We start from the raw sequence: 13,520 nt of genomic DNA, 5'->3' as shown, positions 1-13,520 counted from the left end.
ATTACTGAGATCTGGGAACTGTTTCTAACCTATTGATGCTGGATATGAGAACTCAAACAGGATGCATGCAAGGAGAATGTAGGAAGCTGTCTCTAATAAGAATGAACAAATTTGAGTAAGGAGCAACAGAGGTGGCTTAAGACTGATTCCTACCTGGTTGTAGCACCAAAACTTACAGTCAGGGAAAGAAATTGAGACTGAAAGAAGACTGTGAAATGTTATAAAAAGCAAGGGACTTTTTCTCTAACTTGTAGATAAAAGTATTTAAAATGTACACACAGGGAACTAAGCAGAGATGACCATGCCCTAGTGTTTTTGGCAGCCAGTCAGGCATTATGACACTAATAAAACCTCCTAAAAATTTATAATAAGGCTGGTATATTTTCTTCTCTATGTTCTGAGGACAAAGACCATGGTTACTGGAAGCAAATTCTGGGACCATTAACATATGACACTGAAAATATCACAAACATTTTTCTTTCCACTCCATTCATGAGTGTACAAATAACCAAACAGAAAGCAAAAACAGAAGAAATCTCAAGACCTCTCCACTTCAAAACATTACCTCTCCTTCTATCTATCTTATATCCAAATCTCCTATGTTAGAGACTGAATTCTTGGGATCCTGGAGGATGTTCACTTTATTTAACCTCTTATTAAATTGAAAATATACTAATTTCAACTAATAACCTAACTAGAGCTATTGACTAACCAAGTAGAAAGCATCTAAAGAAAGAGGTTCCTTGGATGTGCCTGAAGAAAAGGTAGCCCCAGGCAGGAAAAGGGGAAAGATTTAAAAAGGCTTCCACTAAGGTCATTTATTCACAATTTTGCTGAAGGCTGACCATGGGCATTAAGTCTTCCAGTATCATTCCTCATGAGTCAATGGATTTATGAATCTCCACATCAGCGGTTCTCAAATTTAGCATGCATCAGAATCATCTGGAGGTCTTGTTAAAACACAGATTGTGGGCCCCATCTCCAGATGTTCTGATTCGGTAGGTTTAGGTCGCGGCCAAAGAATTCACATTTCTAACAAGCTCCCAGGTGATGATCACGCTGCCAGTCCAGGGACCACACTGTGAAAGCCACAGCTTTATATTATCACCAAAGCTTTTGCAAAAATTTTTCACAAAAAAATAGATATTACATTCTGTATTCCTACATTTACACACCTATAAAGTAAGCTACAACTGCTCTGGGCCTCAGTTTCTTCATCTATAAAATGAAGAGCTTGAGCTAAAAATAATCTATAAATTCAATCTAAATGCTTTTGATTCCAAGTTGGACAGCAATGTCAGCAATAATGATACAATTACAATATCTTGTATCTATAGAACTCTTTGCTTTATTTGCAAAATGCTTTTATATGCAATTTGTTGGTCATTGGAGTCTCATAACCGTGTGAGATAGAATCCTTTTGGAAACTGAGGTACAAAACTTTTGACAAATCAAAGGTCATATGACTAATAAATGGCAGAGCCAGACCTAGAGTGAGAACTTCTAAATCCTCATCCTGGAAGTAATACACTGTCCTAAATTTCCACCCTACCCTGACCAGTGAAAGATTCTGATGTCATTCTTTCCTTAGAAATAAGCTTAGTAATCTGTCATTTCACCAGAGCAGAGGAGGGGTCCCTTCTCTTCACTCAGAAATCCATACTGCTTGCTCCTTAGTGTCTGTAGGATTCTGGTCAAATTACACCTTATTAGAGAGGCCTTCTCTGGGTACTCAGTATCAAAAGGCAACCATTTCTCCTTGCCCTGCCAATTATACTTCTTTCTGATTGCCCTGATTTGCTTTATATGTAGTTGTGGCACTCATTGCCACTTAACTATTTGTTTAATATCTGTCTCCCTCAACTGATATATAAGCTCCAAAAGGTCAGAGACTTCTGGTTTTGTTCACCGTTAAATATCTGATGAGTTGAATATAGCCTAGCACATACTAGATGCTCAAGAAATATTTGTGGGATAAATAAATACATTTAATAAGAACTTAATCTGTAATATGCACAGTGATAGGTATTTTACATGTATTATGCAAAAATAAATCCTAAAGCAGAAGATATTTTAACACTTTTTTCTCAGTAATTGATAGAACCATGAAAAAAATCAATAAGGAGTCTTCCACTTCCAGGGAGATGGAGAAGTTGTACTTTTCTCTATTCCTCCCACTAAGTGCAACTAAAAACCCTGGACATTATATATAAAATGAATATAAGAGATACTGAAAGAGAGGAAAGAAGAAGATGGAAAAGCTAGGGACCTCAGGACCCAAGGAACAACATGGTGGTAAGTTCCCTGGGTTTTCTTTATGCCTTATATACCCCAGACTTGGAAGTGAAGAAGCAGACAACACAGAAATGCAAATGAATGCAAATTTTAAAAAGCCCTAACAAAAGCCTTTCTCTTTAGCCAGAGCACAAAGAAATGGGCATCCTAGTAAGTCAGAAAATGTTTAGACAGTAAGTGCTCTACTCAAACCAAACAACAGAGAAAACATTGTGATCCCCTCCCCACCCCACTCCCAGCAAAAGCTAGTGGAAAGCCTGTATTTCTACCTTTATGAGGCTGTAATGAAGTACCCCAACACCCCAAATGTAGTAGTGTCAAGAGAGGCCAAGTAGGAAGATGGGATTTTCATCCCTGCTGGCCAGTAATGATCCTCAACCAGTGATATCAGTACTGATAACAGTAGGACCCTTGACTCCCACCCACATGGGAATAACAAGGCACCTCTTGTCCTTCTCACTGTCAGAGGAGGTCTAGAGGAAAGTCATCACTTTCACCATTGCCCAGTGGTAATGAGCTTACCCCCATTCAGAAATAATGAGAAGACCCCTCCCCCCTCAGGTGTCAACAGAAGGGAACCTGTACTTTCACCTCCACCTGAAAGTAATAAGGTGGAACCCCCGGCCCCCATTTCCCTTACCAAAGTAGTGCCCCAGAAAGCCAGCTAAAAGGTTTAAATAAGATCCAGAGTCCAAGAACATAATACAAAAATGTTCAGGTTTCAAATGAAAATTACTCATGATACCAGGAAAATGTCACAACAAATTTTAAAAAGATAAATGAATGAAAAGAGCTCAGACTAAGAGGATAGAGACACTAAATTATCTGACAAAGATTTTAAAACAGACATAATAAAAATGCTTCAAAGAGCAACTATGAACATACTTGAAACAAAGGGAATAACAGAAAGTCTCAGCAAAGAAATAGAGGATATAAAAAAGAACACATGAAAATTTTAGAGCTTAAAAATACAATAACTGAAATAAAAATTTCAATGAATGAGGTCAACCAAAAAATGGAGAGGACAGAGGAATCAGGAGCTGGAATATAGAATAATAGAAATAACTCAATCTAAATAACTGAATGAAAAAAATGAACAGGGAGGCTCATAACAAAAGATCTAACATACATATTATCAGAGAGCTAAAAAGAGGAAGAAGAGAGTAGGACTGAAAAAGTACTTAAAAGAAAAATGGCTGAAAAACCTAAAAATTTGTCAAGAGACATAAACCTACAGATTCAGAAAGGAGTTTATCTACACAGGATAAACTCAAAGAAATCCACACTAAGATATATCATAAACTTCTGACTATAAAAGGCAAAGAAAAATCTTGGAAGCAGCCAGAGAAAAATGACATCTTACCTATAGGAGAAAAACAATTCAGATGACAGAGGATTTCTCATTAGAAACCATGGAGGCCAGAAAGAATACAATATTTTTCAGTTGTTGAAAGAAAACAACTGTCAACCCAGAATCTTAACAAAAATAAGCTTCATGAATAAAAGGAAAATCAAGACATTTTCAGATTAAGGAAAACTAAGAATTTGTCACCAGCAGACCTACCGGAAGAGAATGGCTAAAGTTCTCTAAATAGAAAGGAAAAAATAAATGAAAAAAATCCTAGAACATCAAAAAGGAAGAAAAGGCACAATAAGCAAAAATACGAGTAGATACAAAAGGTTTTTTCTTAGTGAGTTTTCTAAATCATGTTTGATGATTCAAACAAAAATACCACTGTACACTGTAGTTCTAAATGTATACAGAGGAAATATTTAAGACAATTATAAATAGAGGAGATTGAAGGGACTTAAAGGGGAGAAAGGTTTTTATGCTTCACTTGAACCTGTAACATGACAACAGAAGACAGTGATGAGACACATATAAGGTAATACCTACAGCAACTACTAAAAATGGCATATAAAGAAATACACACACACACACACACACACACAAATATTAATACGATAGGGAGGACTGATTTCCAGCATGACAGTGTGAGGATCTCCACTGATCCTCTTCTCAGTGAAACTGGTAAAAATTATTTAAAAAAAAAAAAAATTTAAAGCCTCTGTAAATGGGCCTAAGGAAAACATAAAATGAAGAAACATCTATCAAGAAATCTATGAAAATTCAGTACGAAAAGTAAGGGTCTGTGGTATTCAACAAAAATCACTTCCTCCCTCCCACCCTCATAGCTCAGAGAGGTGGGGACTCCACTCTAGATCTCTATAGTCAAGAACACAGGGTTTTCTCTCCCTCAAGCTCACAACCAGACAGCTTTCTTCCCAAGAAGAGAAAGACACAAGTATTTTTCATCCTGCCTCCAGTTACGTGTTTCTGAAGCTAAGACCTAGGCTAGTGTGGTTGAGAGGTAGGGGCTCTCTTTTCTGCCCAGCTACCACTCAAGAGGCTTGAATAATAGGGCCTGATACCCCTTGATTATAAGGTGGAGGTTCCACACCAGGTGAGACAAGCCAAGAGGACCTCTGACTGCTGCTCATCCCCACCAAGCGCTCAGCTCCCAGAATGGGGGGGGGGGATGTCAATCAGACAGAAACTTACAATAGTCCCCACTACCAGCTCTAAACCCTTGGCTCAGAGACTGTGCCTGGGGGGAGAAGCAGGTCATAAAACAGAGTTCCTAATCTTTGCCCAAAAGAACTGATTTCATTTGCAACAGAAGGAAGAGAAGTTAAAACCTAAGTACACTTTCAAGAATAGGCATGTATGCAGTAAAAAGAAATTGGAACAAAATTCAAGATATGGGCTAAACTGTAGTCCAGCAAGTTTTCAGGAGAGAACCAGGTAATAAAATAGCTAGGAGGAACCCGGCCCCCCCCCCCACAGGCTCAGAACAAATACCACTGACCCCAGAAACCATGTTTTCAAAGGAGACAAAATTTGATTTAATAAGTTCAAAGAACAATATATGCCCAAGAGGATTACTCCAAACAATAAAGCCATCAACCACCAATTAAGGAGTCTGACAGTTGGGTGTGGTCAGGGAAAGAGAAAAAGAGAGCCCTACCCAAACCACTGTTATCCCAGGGTGGCTGTGGGCAAACCAAAGCTGCACCTCCCTGAGGACCAATATCAGAGGCTTTAAGACTGTGGATGGGAAATAAATTTCATTAAAATAAGCCAGCCAGTTAAAAACAAATAAGCACAGTTAGATAGAAGAAATAAGTTCTAGTGTTCAATAACACATGTAGAGTGACTATAATTAACAACCATATATTGAATATTTCAAAATAGCTAGAAGAGAACATTTGAAACGTTCCCAATTATAAAGAACTGATACATGTTTGAGGTGATCAATATCCTAAATGCCCTGATTTGAGCATTATACATTGTATGCATGTATCAAAATATCACATGTACCCCACAAATATATACAAATATCATGTATTAATTTAAAAATAATTTAAAAATTTAAAAATAACTAAAGGTAATAAAGAAAAAAATAAACAAGAAAATAAAACTAACAATCTGTGGGGATGGCAACAGTACTCAGAGTTGCTATAATATATTACTTAAAATATCCAATTTCCAACAAAAATTTATGACACATACAAATAAATAAGAAAGTATGACCCATACATTGAAAAAAGCAGGCAATAGAAACTGCTTGTGATAGCAGCCAGAAGTTGAATTTAACAGAAAAATACATCAAAGTAGTTATTATAAACATGTTAACAGAATTAAAGGAAATCATGATAAGAGATGTAAAGGAAGGCATGATAACAGTGTCATATCAACTAGTGATTATCAATAAAAAGGTATAAATTTTTTAAAAAACCAAACAGAATTCTAGAGTTGAAAATATAATAAAAGAAGTAAAAATTCACTAAAGGGGCTCAACAGTAGATTTGAACTGGCAGAAAATGAATAAGTGAACTTGAAGACAGATTCATAGAGATTGTGCAAGCCAAAGAACAGAGAGAAAAAAGAATAATAGAAAATGAAGAGAGCCTCAGAGAAATGTAGGACACCATTAATCATACCAATATATGCATAATAGGAGTACCAGAAGGAGAGAAGAGAGAGAAAGGGGCAGAAAAAATAGTCAGAGAGAATGGGTGAAAATGCCCTGAATTTATTGAAAAACAATCTACACATCCAGGAAGCTCAATGAACTCCAAGAAGAATATATGTAAATAGATATACAAACGGATACATCATAGTAAAAATGCCAGAAGTTAAAGACAAAAAGAAAATCTTGAAAGCATCAAGAGAAAAATGACTCATTACTTACTGGGAACAGTACAATTAAGAGCTGATTTCTAAGCTGAAACAACAGAGGGCAGAAGGCAGTGGAATAATATATTCAAAGTGCTCAAAGACCAAAAACAAAAACAAAAGAAAAAAAAGTCAAACAAAAATCCTATATCCAGAAAAGTTATCTTTTAAAAATGAAGGTGAATAAAGACCTTCCCAGATAAACAAAAACTGAGAAGATGTGCTGCTAGTAGATGTGCCTTATAAGACATGCCTTATTCAAGCTGAAAACAAGTGATCCCATAAAGCAATTCATATCCACACACAAAAAAGAGCACCAGAAAGGTAATTATGCAATTACTAGAAAGCATAAATGCATATTTTTCTCCTTTCTTCTCTTAATTGATTTAAAAAGAAATTGTATAAAATAATACATATACAATGTATGGTCGGGCCTATGCCATCAATAAACGTAATACATGTGCAATATACTTGTCAATATAGCACAAAGGAGGTATGTGGGAGCAAAACTGTATTGAGCTAAGGAAATGATCACAGATAGTAAAGTAATTTTAATAATGTACTCTTGGGTTTGTAATATTAAGAGATATATATAACAATAATATGACAAAATGGAGAAAAGGGAATAGAGCTATATAGGAATAACATTTCTATACATCACTGGACTTAAACTAGTATAAATCTAAAACTGAGTCTGATAAGTTAAGGTATGCAGTATATGGTAAACCCTAGAGCAACCATTTTAAAACAGTGAAAACTTATTAAATAAGTTAAACTGTTACATTAGAAAATACTCACTTAATGCAAAAGAAATCAGTAATGAATAACAGAGGAACAAAAAAAGGCATGAGGTATATAGAAGATAACTACAACTATATCAATAACATTAAATGTAAATAGATTAAACAATTCAATCAAAAAGCAGAAATTTTCAGACTGGATAAAAAAACATGATCCAACTATATGTTGTCTACAGAAGCCACACTTTAATTTCAAAGATACAAATTAATTGAAAGTAAAATAGATTTGAAAAATATATCTTGCAAACAGCAACCATAAGAAAGTTGGGGGTGGCTATACTGACTAGAAGACAAAATAGACTTTAATAAAAACAAAAAAATGCTACTAGAGATAAAGAGGGACATTGTATAATGATAAATCCATCAGGAAGATACATTTATACACCTATATGCACCTAATAACAGAGGCACCAAACACATGAAGCAAACCTGACAGAAATAAAGAGAGAAATAGACAATTCAACAATAATGGTTGAAGACTTCAATACTCCACTTTCAATAATGGATCAAACAACTAAACAGAAGATCAACAAGGAAAAAAGAAGACTTGAAAAACACTATAAACCAACTGGACCTAACAGATATCTGTAGAACAGGCCACCCATCAACAATAGAATATATATTCTTTGCAAGAACAAATGGAGCATTCTCTAGGTCAGACATATACTAGATTATACAACAAACGGTAAACTTAAAAGGATAGAAATGACACAAAGTATGTTCTCTGACCACAATGGAATGAAATTAGAAATCAATAGTAGGAAAAAATTTGGGAAACTCACAAATATGTGGAAATTTAACTACACGCTCTGAAGTAATCAATGTGTCAAAGAAAAAATCAAAAGGGAAACCAGAAAATACTGAGATGAATGAAAATGAAGACATATCATATAAAAACATATGAGATGCAGCTAAAGCAGTGTTTAGAGAGAACCTCATAATTGTAAATGCGTATATTAAGAAAGAAAAAAAGATCTCAAATCAATAACCTAACTTTCTACCTTAAGGCACAGGGAAAAAAAGAGCAAACTAAATCCAAAGTTAGCAGAAGTAAGGAAATAATAAAGATTGGAGCAGAAATTAATGAAATAGAGAATACAAAAACAATACAGAAAATTACCGTCATGGATGAAAAAGTCCTTAACAAAATGTTGGCAAATTAAATTCAACAAATCTAACAATACACCCATGTGTTGCTTAACAATGGTGATACATTCTGAGAAATGCATCATTAGGTGATTTTGTCACTGTGCTAGCATCATAGAGTGTATTTCCACAGACCTAGATGGTATAGCCTACTACACACCTAGAGCCTACTGCTCCTAGGCTACAAACCTGTGTGACATGTTACTGTATTAAACACTGTAGGCAACTGTAGCACAATGGTATTTCTGTATCTAAACATAGAAAATGTATAGCAAAAACACAATATTATAATCTTATAAGGGAGGACCACTCTTATCATATATGTGGTCATATATGTGATCCATCACTGGCCAAAATGTCATTATGAAGCATATAACTATATATGAAAATAATAACAACAATAATAATAAATTATGATCAAGTGGAATTTATCACAGGAATATAAGGTAGGTTTAATATTTAAAAATCAAGTAATTCATAACATTCACAGAATAAAAGAGAAAATCATATGATTATTTCAACAGATGCAATAAAGTATTTGATAATCAATATTCAACACCCATTCAGGGGAAAGAAAGCTCTCAGCAAACTAGCAATAAAAGAGAACCTTCTCAGTCTAATTAGAGACATCTACAAAAAAAGTACAGCTAAGATATCTTGCTTAATGATGAAATAGTAAACCTTTTCTGCCTAAAATTGGGACTAAGAGAGAGGCACCATGTTCTTGGACTGGAAGACTCAATATCATTGTAAATTTGTCAATTCTTCACAAATTGATCTACAGATTTAATATAACCTCAATCAAAATTCCATCAGGCATTTTTTGGTTTGTTTATATTTTTTGGTAGAAACTGGCAGGCTGATATTAATATGTACAGGAATGTAAAAGACCTAGTGTACCCAAAGCAATCTTAAAAAAGAAGTAGTACAAAGGTGGAGAACTTACCCTGAAGACTTTAAAACTTAATATAAACCTACAGTAATTAAGATGGTGTGGTGTTAGGGTAAGGGTAGAAAAATACATCCATGGGGTAGAATAGAAAGTTTGGAAATAGACTACATATGTATACACACATTTTTTTTTCAAATGACTTCTTACTAAGTTGCCAGTGTAATTCTATGTGGAAAGAAGTCTTTGCAATAAACAGTGCTGCACTGATTAGATATCTGTATGGGAAGAAATAACTCATATCATATAAATAATTAATTCAAGACAGATAACAGACCTAAATGTGAATCTTAAAATTATAAATATCCTAGAAGAAAACATAGGAGATTATCTTTGTTACTTTGGGAAAAAATTATTTTTTTGTTTTTGAGACAGGGCCTCATTCTGATGCCCAGGCTGGAGTGCAGTGGCATAATCATAATTCACTGCAGCCCCAAACTCCTGAGCTCAAGCAATCCTCCTGCCCCAGCCTGTGGAGGTACCTCGGACTACAGATGTGCGCCACCATGTCCAGCTAATTTAAAAAAAAATTTTTTTGTGTGGAGATGAGGTCTCACTATATTGCCCAGGCTGGTCTTGAACTCTTGGCCTCAAGTGATCCTCCAACCTTGGCCTCCCAAAATGCTGAGATTACAGGCATGAGTCATTATGCCCAGTCAAAAATTCTTAAACAGAACACAGCAAACATTAAATATAAAAGAAGAAATGATAAACTAGTCCTCTTCCAAGTTAACGCTACTGCTCATAAAGGCACTATTAAAAACACAAAAAGGCAAGCCACAGACTGTGAGAAAATATATGCCATACATATATTCAACAGATGACTTATATATAAAGAATACATACAAAACAATAATTAAAAGAAAACAATCCAATAAAAATGGGCAAAAGACTTAAATACTTCATAAAGATGATCCATGAAGGTCTATTAACTACAAGTTGCTCAATATCATTGACCTAGAAAATACATATTAAAACCACAAAGGGATTCCAGTACAAACCAACAAAAATGGCTAACTTTATAGGGCAACAATGACAAATGTTGACGAGGATCCTGAGTAACTACATCAGTCATACATTGCTAGTGAGGATGTGAAACAGTATAATTACTCTGAAAAAAATGTTTGGCTATTTCTTATAAGTTAAATATACACCTACCTCTTGATACAACAATTCCACTCCTTCTTTCTAACCAAAAGAAAAGACAGTTATGTCTACAAAAAGATAAGAAAAATATCTATCAGCCAGAGAATAGATGAACAAAATATGGTATATTCTTACAATGGAGGTCTACTCACCAATAAAAGGAAATTAGCTATTGATACATGCAAGAACATACATAAATAAGATTCCTCTTTGGCATAAATCATAAGAAAGGCAAGCTGTTTCCTTTTGTTGAAGAGAAGATAATTACCATCTAGGTTACAGAGTTTCGCATTAGAAAAAGTAGAGATGTCTTAAGTGGCTATAATTCACCTGCTTTTACTTACTGAAGAGAGAAAATAGAGTAACTCTTAGAGCAAAGGGAATCTCAGGTATTATAAGCTAATTTCTGGCAAGGACTCTCAGAGCAGAAGGACCATTGGTAACTTAATGCTTGCCTTGGGCTTAATTGTAAGTGGATACTAGCCAGAAGAACAAGGACAAGGGACATAAGCCAGACCTTGGAAGAGCCTTTAGTCTAAGTTAGAGGAAATGAGTTGTCACGCAGGAGTTGTATAAGTGATATCTACATATAAGAGAATGGTTGGAATATACCAATAATTAGACTTTGGTAAAGTATATCTCACAGTTTAGTTTTCTCATATATATTGCCCATTAAAACTCTTTATTTCATGGTTTCTTGTTATTTTAAATAAGGTTTTCAGTTTTCAGTATTATATCTCCAAGTGAACCAGTGGAAAATGGATCATGCTGATCCAAATCTCAGATTAAGGTGAGTGTCCAGTTTCCACCACTGATCACATCATCAGGGCACCACCACTTAACAGGTGGCCCCTTAATTAAATTACAAAGTCACTGAATAGACAGTTGTTTCCAAAGTTCTTCTGTTATTAGAAGAAATGCTAAATGCACAGCCTTCAGAATAATTTCCTATTTCAAGGTGCTTCTGTAACAGAGTGAGAAGTGCAATTACTGCAATTTTAAATTTCAAAAGATGCAAGAAATTGCCCTGGCTATTTACACCCTTACTCGCAGCATATCAGAGTATCCACTTTCCATACCACCACCACTTGCTACTATCAATTGTTTTTTATTTCTATACACTAGCTCTTTGTTATTTGAGCTTACACCTCCTGAGGTTGAGCGTGTTTTCAAGTCTATTGGCCATTTTTACTGCCTCTCCCATGAATTGTCTATTTATAGCTTTTAGCTATTTTTTCTATATTCTTGTATCTCCCTTTATTTTTGATTTGCAGGAGATATATTCTAAATATAACGTCCTTGTCTGTTATATAAGTTGCTAATAGCTTTTCCTGGCCCATCACTTATATTTCAATTTGTTTATGGAGATTTTTTTAATCATTGAGAAGTTTTAAATTTTGATGTAGTCAGTTTTATAAATGTATGGTCTTTTTGTCTTGTGAAAGATCTCCCCTACTCCTGGGGCATAAACATATGGTATATGTTTATGTATCTTCTTCAATTATTTAATACTTTTATGGTTTTGTTTTATTTTCATGCCTAAGATATGAATTCATCTGGAACTTAGTTTTATAAATGGTGTCAGGCAAAGAAGTAATTTAGTTTTTTGTCAAATGGTAAGTCTTAATTTTAATTCATTGAATTTTTCTTCCTTTCCCCTAAGGATTTGAAATGCCACCTTTATTCTATACTAACTTACTATACATGCAAGTGTCCATTTCTGGACTGTATTATGTTCTACTGAGCTACTTATCTCCACCTGTAATAATTCTATACTATTTTAATCTTATATTTTTATAATATGTTTTGATGTCAGGTAGAGTGGCTTGTTACTTCATTGTGTAGTAAAAGCTTTTAATTCTTGGAAACTTCCTGCCTTTTACTAAAAACTCTACTATTACAATTCTCCATTCTGAGAAATTTCTCTATCTGTTCTCTACTACTTCCAAGTCTGTTTGACCATTTGTTATAATATCTGACACCCCTTCATGAAAGAAAAACAGTGAAAACAAATGTCCATCTAACAACTTATATGGAATATTAATAACAGCATTATTCATAGTAACCAAAAAGTAGGAAGAATTCAAATGTCCATCAATTGGTGAATGGATAAACAAAATGTTGCACTTCTATGCAATGGACTACTCCTCAGCAATAAAAAGGAATGAACTACTGATACATGCAACAACATGGATGAAACTCAAAAACATAGTAAGGGAAAGAAACCAGACACAAAAAACTGCATATTGTATGACTCCATTTATATAACATTTCTAGAAAAGGCAAAACTATAGCTATAAAAAGCAAATCAGTGGTTGCCTGGGGTTTGGGGTTGAATGGAAGTTGATAGCAAATGAGCACAAGGAAAACTTTTCGGATTGATGACAGTATTCTAAAACAGGATTGTGGTGATGGTTGCACAACTATGTAAGTTTACTGAAACTCATCAAATTGTATACTTAAAATGGATGACCTTTAAGGCATGTAAAATTCTACCTAAATAAAGAACTGACCCATGTACAAAGCCACAAAAGAAATATCAATTAATTCTAGAATAAGATATCATAAAGCTGACAGTCATCATGGCAAAAAATGAATTAATTAAATTAAATCAAAAACTGTACCAAAAAACTGGGAACAATCCCAAAATTTGTCTATAGTAGAATGAATAAACAAATTGTCATATTATCATACAACATAATGCTGTACAGCAATGAATATAAAATATAGCTACATGCAACTTTGTGGAAAAATCTCACAACAATAATTTCAGGCAAAAGAAGTGAGATACTAAAGAATAAATAAAGTCATATTCATATGAAGCTCAAAAATAAGCAAAACTAAACTACATTGTTTAGGCATGTATATACAAATGTTAAAACTATAAAGAAAAGCAGAGACATGATATAATAAAAGTAAAACTTACAGTTACCTTTGGGAAAGG

This window comes from Eulemur rufifrons, chromosome 9 (assembly GCF_041146395.1).
Source record: "Eulemur rufifrons isolate Redbay chromosome 9, OSU_ERuf_1, whole genome shotgun sequence".
Lineage (NCBI taxonomy): Eukaryota > Metazoa > Chordata > Mammalia > Primates > Lemuridae > Eulemur > Eulemur rufifrons.
The sequence above is the reverse complement of the archived record's forward strand: the minus strand, read 5'-3'. Positions refer to the sequence as shown.